This window comes from Nomascus leucogenys, chromosome 5 (genome assembly GCF_006542625.1).
Source record: "Nomascus leucogenys isolate Asia chromosome 5, Asia_NLE_v1, whole genome shotgun sequence".
NCBI lineage: Eukaryota > Metazoa > Chordata > Mammalia > Primates > Hylobatidae > Nomascus > Nomascus leucogenys.
This window is the reverse complement of record NC_044385.1, coordinates 33,867,344-33,886,252: the sequence shown is the minus strand read 5'-3', so window position 1 is coordinate 33,886,252 and position 18,909 is coordinate 33,867,344. Positions and strand designations below refer to the sequence as shown.

At 41.9% G+C, this 18,909-nt stretch overlaps 1 protein-coding gene across 1 annotated transcript in view; it reads left to right on the top strand.

Moving 5' to 3' along the window:
• The window catches only part of RPS6KC1 (ribosomal protein S6 kinase C1), a 242,999-nt gene extending 224,373 nt beyond the window's left edge, over positions 1-18,626 (top strand). Inside the window, exons 15-16 of the transcript XR_004030093.1 lie at positions 9,664-9,753; positions 18,453-18,626. The gene's annotated coding sequence lies outside the window, so the exon portion shown is untranslated. The remainder of the gene's footprint in view (positions 1-9,663; positions 9,754-18,452) is intronic.
• Positions 18,627-18,909: the final 283 nt, after the last annotated feature.

Below are 18,909 nucleotides of genomic sequence, written 5' to 3'. Positions count from 1 at the left end.
CATTGGGGGAAGTAAGATTGTGATTGGTTGGGGCACATGAAGGAACTTCTGGGGTGCCTATACAATGTGTGTGTGTGTGTGTGTGTGTATTTTTTAAGTGGAAAAGATAAAAGCATCTGGATGCTGGCTATCTTGTCCGTTTACCGGATGTCATTTCTACAGGGCTACTGCTAGCCTTTATTGGTATCTTTGTGCAACTTAGGAAACGACCACCCTTCCTCAAGGCATTTACTGCTATTGGCCAGTAAATATAAATCTACAATGCCTAGGATGTAGCAAGTGCCTCTTTGATGGGGTCCTTGTGCGGTGTACAACATGTACAACTTTATGAAATGGACTTGGGTCTCTGGTTCAAGCTTATCTCTGTTCAGTGTTATCAAGGAAAGGATTTTTTTTTGTTAACTGTTTTTTCAAGCAGCGTTTTGTTCTTTCAAAAACTTTACGGCAATGCGATTTTGCAGTCCAGTGGGATACACAAAGCGCTCTTCTAGCTAATATTTCTCTTGCTCATTTTAGCATGCAGTATCCCTGAGGTAGAATTAAGTACTTCCTGAGATGTTATGTGGTATTAAAAATGTTTAAGAGGGCTGGCTGGCTGCTGAGGCAGGAAGTTCCATGGCATACCCCTGCTGTGGCTAGCACCACTGGGGCTCTAGACCTCATCTTGGCTAAGTCTAGAACTTGATTGACCATAATTAATCAGATTCAGTGAAATAGACCCACATTAACAAAAGTTCAAAAGGTGTGATATAAATCAGAATATCTGTTTATTAATCTTTCATAATAATAGTAACTGCTAAATGAACCAGAGTGCTCCCGTTAGCCCCTATTCTCTCCGTGCTAGGCAGGTAGCTTTGAAGCCAGGAGGTTGTGTGGTTTGCAAAGGGAGGTGGATGATCCTAATGGTTGGTGACATTCTCATCTTATTCTGTTCCACCCATCACTACTCCAGGGATATACCTGCCAGCTGGACCAAAACACTTGTGTCAACCGTGTCAACATTGTGCAATGCACACACTTACACATTCTTACTTGCTAGCTTATCTTCCCAGACTTCATACTGGGGGAGGAAGGGAATACCATCCCAGTCAGCCTGAGCATCTGGGTCGACCCCAGTGATTAGTGGCACGACAGTTGAAGCAACCAGCTCACCTTGCATACAAAGAATTTCAGGTGCATGAATCTAACCCACATGGAGCACTTCCCATAGACTAGACAAAAGGAGGAACCAACAATGGTTTCTGATCTTAAGTAGCTTACAGTCTAGAAGGGACAGATTCAAACATTCCTTTCCCATTTTTATTAGTTTCCTGCTTTTAACTTATAACCTAGTAGAGCCAGATTTAAACATTCCTTGCTTGCTTACACTAGTTGATACCTATAGATATATGGTGTGATTGAATCAGAGAAAGCCATAAAGTAAACTTCGGCTTGGCTTGTGTCTGGACTATCACAAAATTCATATTATTGCGTTTCTGTGTAAGTAAAGTTTCACTGAGTTTCTTTCCTTGGGTGGTTGTATAACAGGACTGAACTATACCTGAACTCAATCCCTACATTTTATCAGATTGGATTGGATCTATTGGATCCTGCTGGATGCAGCCTTATCAGGTAGAAGCCTGCTGTTCAGTTCTGTATTTAGAGAAACAACAGAAACTTCCTGTGCGAGTGGCAAAGTACCAAGAGACAGGACTTCATCTCTCCACCCTTCCTTTAATGCTGTAGGTCTGTGTGATTGGGATTGGCTTGTTGTTTGTTTGTTTGTTTGTCTATTTTTTTAATCTGGCACAGAACATGGAACTCTTAGTGCTGCTGCTTCAGGTTTCCGAAGCACATCCTGATCTGAACTTGGGCGATGCTGGTCTGTGAGCCCCCTGCTGTTCTTCAGGCGCCCCCAGCCACAGCCACAGGGCCACTGTATTATCTTCTCACATGCCTGGCACTAGGTCTGGAAACATAGTATCTAAAATTAAAGAGTTCTTTCCGTCCTGGAATTTTGAACTAACCTTTAGAGCTCAAATGAGGGCTGGATGATGACAGCAAAAGAATTAATCTGGGGAGTTGGATGCTCAAAAAAAAAAAAAAAAAAAAAAAAAGACTTAAAGATCTCATCCCTTAAATATATTGGACCTGGGATGGAGATGATTTATGTATATTTTGGATTTAAAAGAGTTTTGTAAAGAAATTTTTTTCCACGACTTTTTGGTTTAATTGCCTGGCATGGTGGGAAATCCCAACACAACAGCGTGGAACTGGGGCATGAAAAGCAGCAAGTGAAACGGATTTATGAAGCCCATAAATAAAAATGAAACTCATTTCTTTGTCCAAATTGAGTGGAAAGGCACAATCTATCCCAATTCAGATAAATGGCAGAATGGGACACGCACAGGGGAAAGTTCTTTCCATTTTAATAAGGCAAGATAATGGGTGTAGCATAACTGAAGAATTTCAGAAAAAGGGACATTTCATTTTGCCAGACTTGACCAAGGAGGCATGTTACTTCTATCTACTCTATGAGGAAAATGTGCTTTTCCAAAAAGAATTACAGTGAACTGCATATTTAAATCATGCCTCAGGCCGGGTGCTGTGGCTCATGCCTGTAATCCCAGCACTTTGGGAGGGCGAGGCGGGTGGATCACTTGAGGTCAGAGTTTGAGACCAGCCTGGCCAACACGGTGAAACCCCATCTCTACTAAAAATACAAAATTTAGCTGGGCGTGGTGGCACGTGCCTGTAATCCCAGCTACTCCGGAGGCTGAGGCAGGAGAATCTCTTGAACCCAGGAGGCAGAGGTTGCAGTGAGCCGAGATTGTGCCATTGCACTCCAGCCTGGGAGACAGAGCAAGACTCCGTCTCAAAAAAAAAAAAAAGAATCGGTCATACCTCAATGGGCATTTTCCTGTAAAGGCAATAGCAGTGAAAGGGATGAGAGGCAAAGGCCAAGGTGAGCCACGTTAGGCAGTAGATCTTCCTGCTTCTGGAATTTGGGGTTGCCAACCTTTTACTGTTCTCTCCTGAGATGCACATTGGTACTTAACTGTTCTTTGAAGGCTGTTTATTTCTGTACAAATGGATAGGTAAGACTGAGGTGAGGGCCAGCAGTGAGCAGCTATATTTTTAAAAGGCGGGAAGGAATGATACAGGGTGCCTGCACGTTGGGTGGCAGGATGTTTGTGTTCTGTGGCTCCTCAGTGATGTGGAAGCCTCTGCTTCTGACTCCACATTGATTTCCAGCCTTTCCTTTTCTGGTATGTCAATTCAGCCTATTCTCTTTCCAAACTAAATTCCTAGGGCTTTTTTTGCTGTTGTTGTTGTTGTTTTGTTTTTGTTTTTTAGATTTTTGTTTGTAATTTTTTGCTGGTCCACTTTCAGTCTTTTCCTAGGTCTAGTTGTGACAGGGCAGACATGCAAGCTGGTTGCTCCAAAGTAAGAGCCTGGTCACTAGTCAAGAAACAGGAAAACCACGGGGTGCGTGAGGGACCCAAACGCAGGCATGAACTTATTGGTAGGACACAAAAGCCCACTTCTCGTTCACTTAAACATTTGACCACCTGTGTTGTACTCATCCTGTTAGGCAGCGTAGATGATTCAAAGATAAATTAGACCTGGGCCCTCTCACCCTTCAGTAATCTCACTGCAAATGGCAGTGTTTACCTCCTCCTTCGATTTCCACCAGCATTCCAGGCCATGCCAAGAAACACTTAACCTAAGTAAAAATGGGATGTTTGCCTTGCAAATGTGGCTTCCAGGCAAGTTCTTTAAGCCCTTTCCAACTCGATTGCTCCCTAAGCCTGGCTTAAATAGCAACTCTGAAGCTACCACAGCTTTACCTGTATACACTGAAAATGTACTCCGGCAACTAAAAGGCCACATAATCAAACCATTCACTTCATCCATCTCTCTGGTCATGTATGATGCAGGGCTTAAATTCAGGCTAAGAAGAAGGGTAGATTCCTTCCAACTTCTTTGTGTGAGGTTCTGGAAGCATCTTACCACCTTTTTGTACTTTGAGGAGAAATCGCCCCTCTCTGCAAGAGGATGAAATCTCTTCACCTGCTGCCTCTCGCACTTTATCTTCAAGAATTGACCTTACAGCAACTTAGCTAACTTGATTCTTTGAAACATTTCTGATGCAAACTCCTGGAATTGATCTTTCTTGTTTGGTGTTCTATCCTTGGATCCTTAAAGACTGTGACTGCACAGGGTTCCTTGCATGGTGAGAAGTTGACTAATTAAATGACCACAACGGGAGGTGCTTTACTGTCAGGTAAAGAAAAATATGTGTCAGTGAAATGGGGAGGAATCTGCACTGAAAATTGGAGCCCACAGAGACCAAAGTCAGCGTGTTTGCAGCACTGCATAAGGAAGAAAGGCTCCGTGTGTGGGAGTCCGAGTGAGTTGCTAACAATAAAGAGGTGTAGTGGGGATATTCCTTGGGGCAGAATCCTCCCACACCATTCTGCTTCCCTCTTCTGATTTTGTGTTCACCAAGGAGACTTCTGATTAGTAACCCAGCTTCCTTTCTTAAACATGTTGACATTGGAAAGATCACCTTGACAGGAAGCCTGGGAACTCCAAGCTTCAGCAAGGGAATATCTGAACCCCTTCATTATAAATTAGTAAATTAATATGCTGATTTATTGTTTAATCATATGTGAATTTGGTTGGAAAAAGGTCATCACTAAGAAAATCCAGTGTCTGAGTAGTAAGGTTGAGCATCTGGGCCCTGTTGCTTCGAGGTGCTTGAGAAACCCTTTCCTGTGACACCCCTCCTGGCATCTTCATAGGTACCTCCCCAAAGTCCAGCATATTTCCCATTACCTTCCACTCCAGGAGGAGACCGTGCATCAGACTGTGTGCTGGTTAGGATGAGGGTTTTTAAAGATTTTATATTTTTTTCGTCCTTACCACTTATGATAGACAGTGATTTTCTAAAAGGAAGTAGAATAGAGGCCGTAGGATTATGCAAATTCACATAATTATTAAGAAACAAAGGAAGAACTGCAGGCCCTCTTAAACCATGATCGGGTAATTGTTCTGATTTATTGGTGTAGACTTGAATAACACCTCTCTGACCAATGAGGGCTCCCCCACAATGTTTCCTACAAAAGGGGAAAAATAAAGAAAGTCACTGTTAAAATAAGGCAGACCTCCTCTTTGAATCACTCTGACATGGACGAGGGAAAAACCCAGAAGGAAAAAAATGTGAAAAGTTTACTTCAGGTTTAGAATTTCTAATTCCACCACTTTTGTGTGTGTGTGTGTGTGTTGTTGTTTGATAGACATGACAGCATCTCCTCATTATTATGGAAAATATAGGGTTGGTGGTAATTACTATCTGAATATGAATGGGAGCAGAAGTGGGCATAGCCTGCACTGGCCTTTCTTTGACAAGGTATAACTTTCTTCTGAATTTCTGTGTTAATTAATGCTTATTTAAAAACCACTTTAATTGGTAGTAAACACCTCAACTTTTTGTACTCATTAAAATGCAGCCATTGATGTGTGATGGATTTTTTTTAAAGCTTAATTAACTTTCCTTCTGTATATATAACCTATAATAATGACAAACATATTGGGAAAAAATTACCCCTGCTTTTTCCCCCTTTCTCTCTACCCCCATTATAAAGACATTTTTAGCTGTGGATGCCTCACTTTGTTAGGATCAGATGCCATTAATTTGGCATTTTTGAGAAGAGTAGGTGGCAGGAAATCAAAGCTTTTTGAGACATTGGTCATTTCTAAACCAAATACTCACATATCTGCTGGGGAAATAGGCTATTTTTCTTTTTTCCCTTTTTTTAAATAAAGTTTCCTGCTTGAGCCCAGGAGTTTGAGGCTGCAGTAAGCTATGACTGCACCACTGCATTCCAGCCTGGGTGACAGAACGAGATGCTGTCTCGAAAAGAAAAGAACAAGTTTAAAGAAACTGTACCCCAGGTGACTTAATTTGAGTATCTTCTTGGAAAATATCAAATTGTAAAGATCTTGGAAATGTTTTCTTGGAGTTGGTTATAATTATGTAGGAACTGAGTAACGCATCCGTCTCCTTTTTCATTAGGAGATACGATTAAGATACCGTAACTACCTTAGAGAAAATTTGGAAAATAGGAAACAATTCTTAATAATCTAACTACCATAACACAATGACAGTTTTTAATTTTTCATAATCCCCTTGCGTTGTTTGTCTATATTGAGCTTGAAATTGCTGAGCAGTGAAACCACAGCTGGTGTGGAAGGAAAGCAACCCGAGCACCATTGAACAGCAGAGCACTTTACTCAGATGCCACAGCATGAGAAGACCTTGAGAGAGTGCTCTGCCTTGGGGAAGAAGGGCAACATTTTTATAGACCTCTAGCAAGAAAAGTCTGCTGAAGCTCAGCTAATTTTGGTAATAGTTGATCAAAGATGGTTCTCACAAGAGGAAGAATTGGTCTTGTATTTTACCATCCATTGGATGAGAAATCTGCGTTTTGCCAAGGAGAGTGAGAGAAACAGCTGTAAAGGGTCACAGTGGAACATTGTCAGTCATTTAGGGCCTCTTATCTCTTGGTCAATAGAGAGGTGAAGTCTCATAATTTGATCATATTTTGGTTTGTTCACTCCTCCAAATACATAACTGATGTCAGTTGCAGACTCAGGCTCGTTGGCAATGACTGCTGTTGGATGTGCTGGTGATTTTTGCCTTCATAGTTGAATTTCAGCCATTTTTGAGTGAGTAGCTGACCAGAGCATTTAAGACTCTGGAGAGAGCACAGTCAGTGACTGTGGGACAACACCTATTAAAAGAATTACCAGAAGGCCTTGGATAATGCCCATATTCCTAGATGGATCCCGCCCTACCTAGGATCAGCCAGAACAGTTCCATGCCCAACCCAAAGAGAAGAGAAGTTTGTTATTAGTAAACTCACCTAACAATTTGTTCATCTTCTTGACTTACCAAGGTTTAATCTCTGATATCCAGGATAGCATAGTTACAGGAAAGAATTTTAAGAATCTTATTTGTTAAAATAAGATTCTTCTTTTTTCAAAAACGCTTCTTCTTCTTTTCAAAATTATTCTTTCTCCTCCTCTTCAAAACTATCTTTTTGAAGGCATTGGTTTAGTGCTAAACCAATGGAGAAGGGAAAAGACAGTTTTGAAAAGAAGGAGAAAAAACAGACAATTAAGGGTATGGCACTCAGTGGCTCCCTGTGATTGGGGTCTTGAACTGGAGGTCATGAGCAAAAGCACTCCATGTCTAGCTGTCTGCTACTTGGTTTGAAATTCCTTGGAAAGCTGTCTCCTTTGTGATGCCATTTGTTTCAGAAGAATTATGAAATCAGTTTTAGATATCCTGTCATTGTAGAAGTTCAGGATGAGCGTGTATATCTTGGGAAACAGGAATCCAGTGGGATGATTTCTTGGAGTTTCACTGCAGTATTTGTATTTTATGTTACCTGATAATGTTTCCTCCAAGAGGTACCCCTCAGGTGTAAGACCACAACCAACAGGAAGTAGATAAGGCAACTGTGATATTATCATATAAAGATCAGAGTAACTCTGGAAGGTAAGATAGTTAATGATCTCTGAGATTGGGATGTCTTCTTTCCCAGTTTGTAAGACTGGATTTTTGATGTGAAGGATCTCAGGGAGAGCTGCCAAGATATCTTGTCATATGTTTATGCTCTTTTTTTTAATCCATCATGGTCAAATTTTGATTCATATATTGGATATAGTTTTGGAAATCAAATTATTTGCTAAAGACTAAGGAGCTCAGAATATATGTTCCAAGGACAATTCTTAATTCTTTTGTTTTTCCTTGCTAGGGGTTGGGAAGTCCTTAACTAGATCATGCAAATCTGATCTTGACCAAGGATTAAAGTTAACACGTCATTGACCTTGAAGGTGACCTTCATTCCTACCTATATTAGGAAAACATTATGAGGATATATTGTCCAGTGAGAGGGATGTGTTTAGGAAGGGGCAATGGAGGAGAGGAAAGAGGATCTGGAGAATGAGGAACAGCAGAGCAAGAGGGAAGAGGAAGCCGAGGTTCAGGGAACTGGAGGGAGGCCAATGAGCAATTAATTGTGTTGGGAGAGGGAGAAGATAGTTCTAAGTTTAGATTTTAGATCATCCAGGTTTTTTTTAGCCTTTCTTAAGGAGGCCTTAAAGGAAGCAATTTTAGAATATTTCTGTCTTTCAAAGGCTTTTTTATACCAGTAAAAAAACGCCAGTCATTGAATATTTGGAATCTTTGAATCATTTGTAAAGTGCCATGCAAATGGATTATCTTACTCATATCCCAAATTGATCAGAGTGGCCACTGAAGTTCTAAATTGTTCTTGGTAAAATTCCATCAAAGCTTCAAATATTTGGTGCTATTGGCGTCATGTTTGTACATGTAAGAAGCCAGAAAAAGACTTGGCGTTTCATTGAATGGCTCACGATTGGCCCTCAGAATCTCGACAATACACACCCATATTGTTGCTGAGAGCCCTGAGTTAAGAAACAATCGAATGAAAGTTTTTCACCAAGGATAATTAAGAAGAAGAACAAAGGCTTAGGTGGTACTTAAATGCAAAGAGAGCCAAGTATTAGTTGGGGGCAGGACTTTACTGTGCAGTCCCTGGGACTTCCAGAAGAGACTTGGGGGTCTCTTGCATTCTCTATCCTCATCAGAGTGGCTAAGCTGTTCAGCAGTGGGTCCAGGCAGTGATTAGTGTCTTGGCATCAAAAACTGTAGAAGATAATCAGCCAGAGCATCATTAGCATAAACTTTTGTTCTGAATGCTACAGCATGAGAAGACTTTAAAGGATGTTCTGTCTTGGGGAGGAAGGGTAATATTTCTATAGAGTCAGAGTAGGAAGAGCCAGCTGAAGCTGAGCTGTTTTGGGGCCTAGTTGGTCAGAGAGGGTTCTCAGAAGCAGGAGAGATCATTGTGGTTTAGCAGCCATTGGTTGGGCAATTCAGGCTTATCAAAAGGGATCAGGCAGACAGTTATGGACTAAGGTCAAATAAGGGTCAGAGTGAACATTTTTAGTTCTTTTAGAGTTTTTTTTAAAGGTGCTTACTACAGTGATAAAAGAAGTCACTAGTGTGATGAGTAAGGAGTAAGGTGGGGAAGAATCTTCCAGGTGGCCCTCTGCTCAGAAGTTGTTTTCTTTACAAAAGAAGAGGAGGTTGTTGATTCTTCCTTTCTTCCCGATGCACCATCCCCATCTCTACCCTGCTTGTCTCACAAACCAACCAAAACAGCAGGGAGAAATGCAGTCGTATCTAAGCAGCAGCAGATGACAATAGCGTGCCAAGTCTTAAAGAGGACGGTGGGCAGGACCACACCTCCTTAAGCTTCCAGAATGCCACAGTAATGAGCCAGAAGAGCCCACACCCTTGCAGACAGAGAACTGAGAACTCACACAGACTGATCATGTAGCTTCACTTAAATGATGCCTGAAAATGGGTCCGCATTGTTTGGTTGTACTACTAAGGCCATACTACCACGTGAGCATTTGCTTATGGAATGTGAGAAATACAAACAGGAACAGGCCTTGTTCATGTACCTGTGTGTGAACCGTGGCCTAGTCACTTGTGAATCTGAACACAAATGTCCACTGTGACTGCCCAGTCTGGGTACCTCTGCTTACAATGTCTGGAAACAGTCTCTTTACCTTTTTTAGGATAAAGTCAATGCAAAGGATTAGCTGAAAATACTTGAGTCCACATGATGGAAGGAACTGGATGCCATTTAATGAATAAGCAATTTAAGCGTAAGTATACATACCTAGAAATAACTATATGTGGTTTGGGTTTTATTTTAATGTGTATTTTTTTTAGAGACAGGATCTTACTCTGTCACCTAGCCTGGAATGTAGTGGTAACCTCAAGCTCCTGGGCTCAAGCAATCCTCCCTCCTGGGCCTTCCAAGTAGCTAGGACTACAGGCATGTACCACCACACCCAGCTAATTTACAAAAAATAAAATATTTTTTTGGTAGGGATAAGGTCTCACTACATTGCCTAGGCTAGTCTCAAACTTCTGGCCTCAAATGATCTTTTCACCTCCCAAAGGGCTGGGATTACAGGTGTAAGCTACCATGCAGGGCCCTAAGGTTTGGTTTTGATATTAATTTCCTCTTCTTCTTCATTAACTCCCTGGCTAAGAAACTGCCTCTTTCTTAGGCTTTGCATTAGTCATCTCCATTGAGCACTGCAGTCCCTGCTTCAAGCTGAGCGCTCCCAGACCAGCAGCCACAGGGTGAGGTTCAACTTGGGGGCGTCTTCAGCCTGGCTGCAGGAGCTCAGCCACTGTCCTGAGACTTTGCTTCAACATCATGCTAGGAATTCTTGAATTTCAGTGTCCCAAGCCTTCGTCTTCTACGTTCTAGTAACTTCTTGAATAAGGGTGCATAGGAAATACATTTTTGCATGTGTCTTTTGCCTAAATGTATATACTTCCTTCAAATTTGATAGTTTGGCTTGGTATAGCATTTAAACTATAACTCCATGCGCATTTAAACTATAACTATTTTCCTCAGAATTTTAAAGGCAATTATCTTGGATTCTATTTCTATTTCTGACCCTTTGGCCAACCCTTTTTTTTTTTTCCTCTTTGAAAGCTTCTAGTATTTGTTCTCAATGCTCGTTATTCTAAATTTCCCAATCATGAGCCCTTAGTAGGAACTTTCAACCTGGAAACTCATGTTCTTCAGCCTAGAGACTGTTTATTGTATTTCTTCTTATGTTTGCTGTTTTTTTGATCATTTCTATTAGCTAAGTTTGAGTCTGTTTGAGTGATCTTTAAATTTTTTTCTTTTCTGTTTTTTTATCTCTGCTCTTTTTATTATTTCTTGGAAATTTCTTCATCTTCCAGTTTTTCTATAAATTTTTCTTTCAGCAATCATCTTTCTAATTTCAACAATTATTTTCTTTGAATATACCAATTTTATAGCATCTTATTCTTGTTTTATAATGTAATTTTTTAAATCCTTTTAAGGAGAGAGAAACCACAGTTTTAGTTTTTATTTTTTCCATTTCCAGCATGATTCCCCCTATTGTGGTTATCAAGTGCTGTGTAACAAATTTCTCCCCTCCCCTTCATGGCTTATAATATCATTTATTTTGTTCATGAACGTTCAACCTGAGCGGGGCTCTGCAGGTTCAGCTCATCTTTGATCTATTCAGTGTCAGCTAGGGCTGGAATCACCTGAAGTCTTCTTCACTCACGTCTGGTGTTTGGTTTGGACAAATTCAAACAGCTGGGGCATCTGTCTCTAGCAACATGTGGTCCCTAAAGCATGGAAGCTTCATGGGAATCAGACTTCTAGTTTGATGATTCAGGGCTCCTAAGATGTGTATCCCAGGAAAGCAAGAGCCGAGTGAAAGCTGCATTCTTTGTATGACCTAGCTGCAGAAATCACATAACTGCCATTTCCCTTTTTCTGTATTGCAGTGATGTCTGATTAAAATATACTGTGGCCAGGCACAGTGGCTCACGCCTGTAATCCTAGCACTTTGGGAAGCCAAAGCAGGTGGATCACCTGAGGTCAGGAGTTCAAGACCAGCCTAGCCAACATGGTGAAACCCTGTCTCTACTAAAAATGCAAAAATTAGCTGGGTGTGGTGGTGCACACCTGTAATCCCAGCTACTTGGGAGGCTGAGGCAGGAGAACCACTTGAACCTGGGAGGCAGAGGTTGCAGTGAGCCAAGATGGCACCACTGCACTCCAGCCTGGGCAACAGAGCGAGACTCCATCTCAAAAAAATAAATAAAATAAATAAATAAAATATATCGTGAGCCACATGTGCAATTTCAAGCTTTCTAGTGGCCACATTAAAAATATAACAAGAAATAAAGTTAATTTTAATAATATATTTTATTTAACTTAATATCACTTTAATATGTAATGAATAGAAAATGGTTAATGAGATAGTTCACATTCTTTTCTCATACTGTCTTCAAAGTCCAGCGTAAGTTTCATACTTACAACACAGCTCAATTCAGATGCTAAATTATTTTTATTTTTATTTTTGAGACGGAGTCTCGGTCTGTCGCCCAGGCTGGAGTGCAGTGGTGCGATCTCTGCTCACTGTAAGCTCCGCCTCCCAGGTTCACACCATTCTCCTGCCTCAGCCTCCCAAGTAGCTGAGACTACAGGCACCCGCCACCATGCCTGGCTAATTTTTTTGTATTTTTAGTAGAGACAGGGTTTCACCGTGTTCGCCAGGATGGTCTTGATCTCCTGGCCTCATGATCCGCCCACCTCGGCCTCCCAAAGTGCTGGGATTACAGGCGCAAGCCACCACGCCCGGCCGCTAAATTCTTTTTTTCAGATGCTGAATTTCTAGTAGTTAATGTGAAATACAGTCCTGCCAAAACAATAAAGCTAGAAGAAAAACACTTTGTGTTGCTTCAGTTTTTAAATTTAAATTATTTAGAATTGAATAAAATGATTATTTCAGGTCTTCAGTTGTAATAGCAACTTTTCACTTATTCAACAGCCACACGTGCCTAATGGCCACTGGCAACCATATTGGGTGGTGTGGCTCTGTTAGTTGAAGTCCCACCTAGATTCAAGGGAAAAGAAGATAAACTCCAGCTTTTAATGGGAGAAAGGACCATGTTTTAAAGAAAAGAAGCAGAAGTATTGTGGCTGTTTTTGGAAAATGCAATCTGCCACACCCTCTGAGTTTCCCTTTTTCCCTGGTTTATTTGCTTTGGTCTCTATATTTCATGGCAGAGACTTTCCCTTAGTGTGTTCACATTAAGACTGAAGCTCTTCGAGGTTGATTGGAGGCTCTGTGTGCGGGGGAAGTCTGTCTTTGGTAGGCTTCACTGAAGGGTGATTGACAGGGGCCAGGACATCTTGCTGGGAACTGACCACAGGTCAGCATCTGCTGGTTGTTTCTCTTAGGTCAGTTTCTTCTGAGAAGGCTCAGCCAGTCTCCTTAGGATATATAAACCCGGCTGTCGGTGTTCTGGAGGCAGAGGAGGAGGCAGAGGCAGTTTAAATGTTCACCAAATGTCATCATTTTAGTAAAACAACTTTCTGGTGTCTCTACCAGAGACTCTCTGATCTAATTATGCAAAGAATCACCCTCCCAGTACTTGCTGGGTTGGGAGGAATGGTCTCCTGACTGCCACAGGGAGGGTGGGGAATCAGCTGATCCTCTTCTTCACACTTCACCCTCACCCTGCCTCCTGAGGAAGGTCCCTGAGCCTTTCTGGGGCTCTCTACTGTGACGCAATCCCATGTCAGGGGCGCCCCCTCTACAGGCTCTTAGGATTCATGTTTTTTCCACTCCACTAAGCCAGTTATCAGTCATATATCCACTTTCCATCCTCCAAATATTTGGAGACATCTGTTGTCTGCTGTCTTCTCCTTTCCTGTTTTCAGTGTCTTTTGTATGTTTCTTTCCTTATTATTTTAGTGGGGTTCTAGGAGAAAGCAGAGATAGCCTAATATGACAAGGCCCACCAGAAGGAATGTCAAGGCCATTTGGTGCCCTAGGACTTCTAGCTGTTGAGGTCAACAATTGTGTAGCTTCAAAAATAAAAAATTCATGTGAAATTTCGCTATAAATTGCACATTACTCATTATAGACAATGGACAACAGTCAGCCAGTCGATAAATAGTGGGCAACTAGTATATGCCAAGCATTGTCAAGGTTCTGGGGATGCAGTGATAAACAAGGCAGAAAAGGCATATAGTCCCCCCCCCCCACCAGTGCTTCTCATGTCATCTGGAGATTTGTTAAAAATGCAAATTCTGTAGCTGGTCATGGTGGTGCATGCCTGTAGTCCCAGCTACTCTGGAGGCTGAGGTGAGAGGATTGCTTGAGCCCAGAAGTTCCAGGCTACAGTGAGCTATGATTGCACCACTGCACTCCAGCCTGGGTGACAGAGCAAGACCCATTTACTTATTTTATTTATTTATTTATTTATTTATTTATTTATTTATGAGACAGAGTCTTGCTCTGTCGCCCAGGCTACTAGAGTGCAGTGGCATGGTCTTGGCTTACTGCAAACTCCACCTCCTAGGTTCAAGCAATTCTCATGCCTCAGCCTCCTGAGTAGCTGGGATTATAGGTGTGCACCACCACCCCCAGCTAATTTTTGTATTTTTAGTAGAGAAGGGGTTTCGCCATCTGGGCCAGGCAAGTCTCGAACTCCTGGCCTCAAGTGATCTGCCTGCCTTGGCCTCCCTAAGTGCTGGGATTACAGGCATGGGCCACTATGCCCGGCCAAGACCCCATTTATAAAAATAAAAATATAAGAATTTGGAATTCTGTTTCAGTAAATCTGTGATAGGGCCTGAGATTCTACTTATAGAGAAGTCTTTCTCCTTTATTCCCCCCAGAGTTAACCCAGTCTCTGAGTGCTTCACTCTCAGTGTGAACAGAGGAAAGTCTGTAATGTGAAAAATGAATATTGCGACCTTTACTAATATCCTCTGCCTGTCTGCTTTTAAAATGTTTTCACTTGACCAAAAGTTGGCTAATGGCCTTTTGTAGGTTTCTGCACCTATTGTGTTCATTGGCTCCTAGAATCTCAGGAATGAAAGAGACCTGAGAAGTTACCTAGTCTAGACCAGGTGTGGTGACTCACACCCATAATTGCAACACTTTGGAAGGCCAAGGTGGGAGGATCCTTTGAGCCCAGTAGTTTGAGACCAGCCTGGGCAACATAGTGAGACTCTCTTTCTAAAAAGAAAAAAAAAAGATATCTAGTCCAAAGCGCCATTTGTAATCCTTATATTCCTGTGGATTAAGCATCACTTCCTGAGGTTACTGGACCATTGTCTTTGTGTTGAGAGCCCAAAGGGGGGGGGGGTTGACGTGTAGTGGAAGATTACTGTGCCCGCTGGTCTAACTGTGGCTCATCCACGTGTGGGCATAGATTTGACCCTAGGCAACCCCTATCTGTCCTAGTGGCTTCAGTGTCCTTACAGACATGTGTCATTAAGATCAAGGCTGGGAGAAACTCAGGGACAGACTCCACGTGACAAGCTTCTTGGTGCTTGGCACACTGTAAGTATTCAGGAGCTTATTTTTGTATATTTTATATATATTATTCTATATATTTTGTATATATTTCATCCACTGGACCTTTGATACTTAAAACATTGCCCATGTACCAGAAACATCAACATCATCTGACAGCTTGAGAGAATCTCAGTCCCTACCCCAGGTCTATAGAAACAGAATTTGCATTTTTAACAAGATCCCCGGGTAATGTGTGGGCACACTAAAGATTTGAGTAGCACTCGACTGTATGCCTTTTCTGCTTTGTTACCACAAAACTTTGTGAGTGCCATGGCAGTATCTGGTGTATGCTGGCTGTTTGGCATTTGTGGACTGGCTGACTGCTGGTCATTGCCTTAGGTCTTCAGCAAGCCAGGCTGCAGCCCGAAGAAAGGGATCTCCAAGTCAGTTTCAGGATGAGCGGGGAGAGGAGAGGATAAAGATGTCCTTGCTTTGTGCCTGGGATCTGTAACTTATTTGGAAGCCTCGGTAGTGAAAGCTAGTATTCCCTCCAAGATTCATCTTAGGATTTTCCCATCTGAAACTGACCTTTGCGATCTCTCTGTTCCTTCGGCGATCCTGGAAACTTGACACCATCTGAGACTCCTCCCAGCTCTGAGGTGACTTGGACATTAGAGCAGATGTCATGGCTGTGTGGATGCCTGGAATCCAGGGCTTTCTCTGCTGGTCTGTTCTCTCTGGTGGTGCAGGAGCTGTTTCTTGGGACTGGAATGTGGGGCCTGGCTCTTCCCCAAGCATGGTCCGCACCCTGGCTGTGTTTCTCCTGACAAAGGCGCGAGTGTAGGATGTACCCAAACCCCAGAGAGTCCAGCACCTTCCTCCCAGCCGTGCAGAATTATTTCAAGAATCCCCCATGGTTTTCTTATCCTCAGGATTTCGAATGAGCCAACTTGAGGATAGCTTTATATTACCAAAAGGTTTTATAAATAATTTAGCAACAAGGCTCTAGTGTTATAATAATATTTTATTTTATTAAAAATATATCAACTGAGGCCAGGTGCGGTGGCTCACGCCTGTAATCCCAGTACTTTGGGACGCCGAGGCGGGCGGATCACAAGGTCAGGAGATCGAGACCATCCTGGCTAACACGGTGAAACCCCGTCTCTACTAAAAAATACAAAAAATTAGCTGGGCGAGGTGGCGGGCACCTGTAGTCCCAGCTACGCGGGAGGCTGAGGCAGGAGAATGGCGTGAACCCTGGGGGATGGAGCCTGCAGTGAGCCGAGATCGCGCCACTGCACTCCAGCCTGGGTGAAAGAGTGAGACTCCTTCTCAAAAAAAAAAAAAAAAAAAAAAAAAAAAAAAATATATATATATATATATATATATCAACTGAGAAATATAAAAATAAAACATCCCCTCAATAGAGCCATTGTACCGAACATTAATGACCATTGCCTGAATTGCGTTTAGAAGGTATAGATGCTTGAGCCAAAGCCTTCCTTAACCCAGGGCATACTCTGGGATAATTAAGATCACTGAAGCCTCATTACATATGTATTTTGCTTAAAATAAAAATGCTTTCTCTAATTTAAAATAATACATATTAACTAAAGAGAATTTGAAAAATGTAGAAACTTTCAAAGAAGAAACAAAAATCACCGTAACTCACCACTCAAAGATAAGTGTTGGTAACACTTTAAATCTATTTTCTTTTAGTCTTTTTAATGCATATTGTGTATTATTTGTATAAAATTGAAATTACTCTGTATAGAAAATTTTGCATCTTTTTTTTTTTTGAGATGGAGTTTTGCTCTTGCGCTTGTTGCCCAGGCTGGAGTGCAATGGCGCGATCTTGGCTCATCGCAACCTCCGGATCCTGGGTTCAAGTGATTCTCCTGCCTCAGCCTCCCGAGTAGCTGGGATTACAGCATGTGCCACCACATGTGCTTTTGTATTTTTGTATTTTGTATTTTTAGTAGAGACAGGGTTTCTCCATGTTGGTCAGGCTGGTCTCGAACTCCTGACCTCAGGTGATCTGCCTGCCTTGGCCTCCCAAAGTGCTGGGATTGGGCATGAGCCACCATGCCCAGCAAATTTTGCATCTTTTTATTCACCTAACATCATGACAAACATTTCCATGTGCCACTAAACATTCTTTGAAAATATCATTTTGCTTTACCTATAGTGTTCTATTACATGGATGTCCTCTGTTTTTGTTGTTTGTTTTTCAATGACTCCTCTTTTGCTCATCACTGAGACCATTTTCAATTTTTGCTCTCACAAGTAATGCTGCAATCACCTTTCCTAGAAATTGTCTTTGGGAAACAGTCTGAGATTCATGCAAAATCTTTTTTTTGAGAGAGTCTTGCTCTGTTGCCCAGACTGGAGTGCAGTGGCGCCATCTTGGCTCGCTGCAACCTCCGCCTCCTAGATTCCAGTGATTCTTGTGCCTCAGCCTCCCGAGTAGCTGGGATTACAGGTGCGTGCCACCACACCCAGCTAATTTTTTATTATTAGTAGAGATGGGTTTCACCATGTTGGCCAGGCTGGTCTCGAACTCCTGACATCAGGTGATCCACTTGCCTCAGCCTCCCAAAGTGCTGAGATTACAGGCATGAGCCACTGTGCCTGGCCACATGCACAGTCTTTATTACTGGACCAAATTGGGATTTAAGCTTAAGACTCTTGCTGTATATTTGCCCAACTGGTATGTGAAATAAGTTTCCAGTTTGCTCTGGCTTTATGGGACCAGTTCTTTGAAAAGTACAGTGTCAAAAACTCCAACTCCGTTCAGCTGAGTGTTCTGCCTAGCTCCTTTTCACTCAGTGGAAGGGAGATGGTGCCCATGGCTGGGCAGGAGGGGGGTATCAGAACACAGAGTAGATGAGTGGAGAAGAGTTAGGAGTAAAGGCTAGGGATTCAATTAGATGGCATCAGTGTTTCTAGTGTCTAAGGTAAGGACAGATCCCACTGGCCAAACATATTACTATAAACTTCCCAATAATGAGTTTCTCTGTCCATGTTTTCTTGTTCTTACCAGTTCATCTCTCCTATGTGCCGTGCCCTCTCCATTTCCACCTCTGTTTTGTACCAGTCGATTTGCTTTTTCATCAACTGACTTGACCCTGTAACTTCTGAGAATCTAGTCACCACTCCTAAATTACTCTTGGCTGAGGTCAGGAGACAGGTACTCCATTACAACTGACAGACCTCATTCATTACTGTTATTAGGATAAGCTAGGTAATGCTATGGTAACAACACCCAAATTTTAGTGCCTTTATATAATCAAGTTTATTTCTCATTCAAGCAGCTCTCTTTCAATGGAGAGTGTGGCTTGACGATCCAGTTGGCTTGGATTTCATGGCATCTTGATCTTAAGACATGATTTTTGAGATTACCATAGCAAGTGATGAGGGTACAGAAAATTAAGCATTCTCTTAAGTGCTTCACTTTGGAAGTGACACAGTTTTGTTCAAACTAGGTGCATGGCCTCACTTAATTGCCAGGGATCACGAAAATGTGATTCTCTGTGTGACCGGAAAGGAAAGAAGCTGGACATATTGGTAAGCATTATGTCTACCTGAATTATCAAAAAAAAACCCTTAAAATATATTCCAAACACAGTAATTAGAGAAAAACGTAATTATTAAATATATGCAAGCAGCACTGATAAATAAGGAATGATGAGAGCATCCATTATGTAGGCTTTATGTTTCCAACAGAATTTGTTTACAAATATGTGAAGCTGTATGCCTTATGGTGAAAGCAATTGCGTCAAATTAACCTGGATGTCATAATGGAGCTCAAGGTAACCCCGGAATCTACTTATATTTCGAGGTACAAATTGCATCACTTAAAGGGAGAATGTTATGATTTAGCTAATTGGGAAAGAATGGCAAGTAGTTTTCAATTTGCATGCCACCTCTACTTGATTGGTT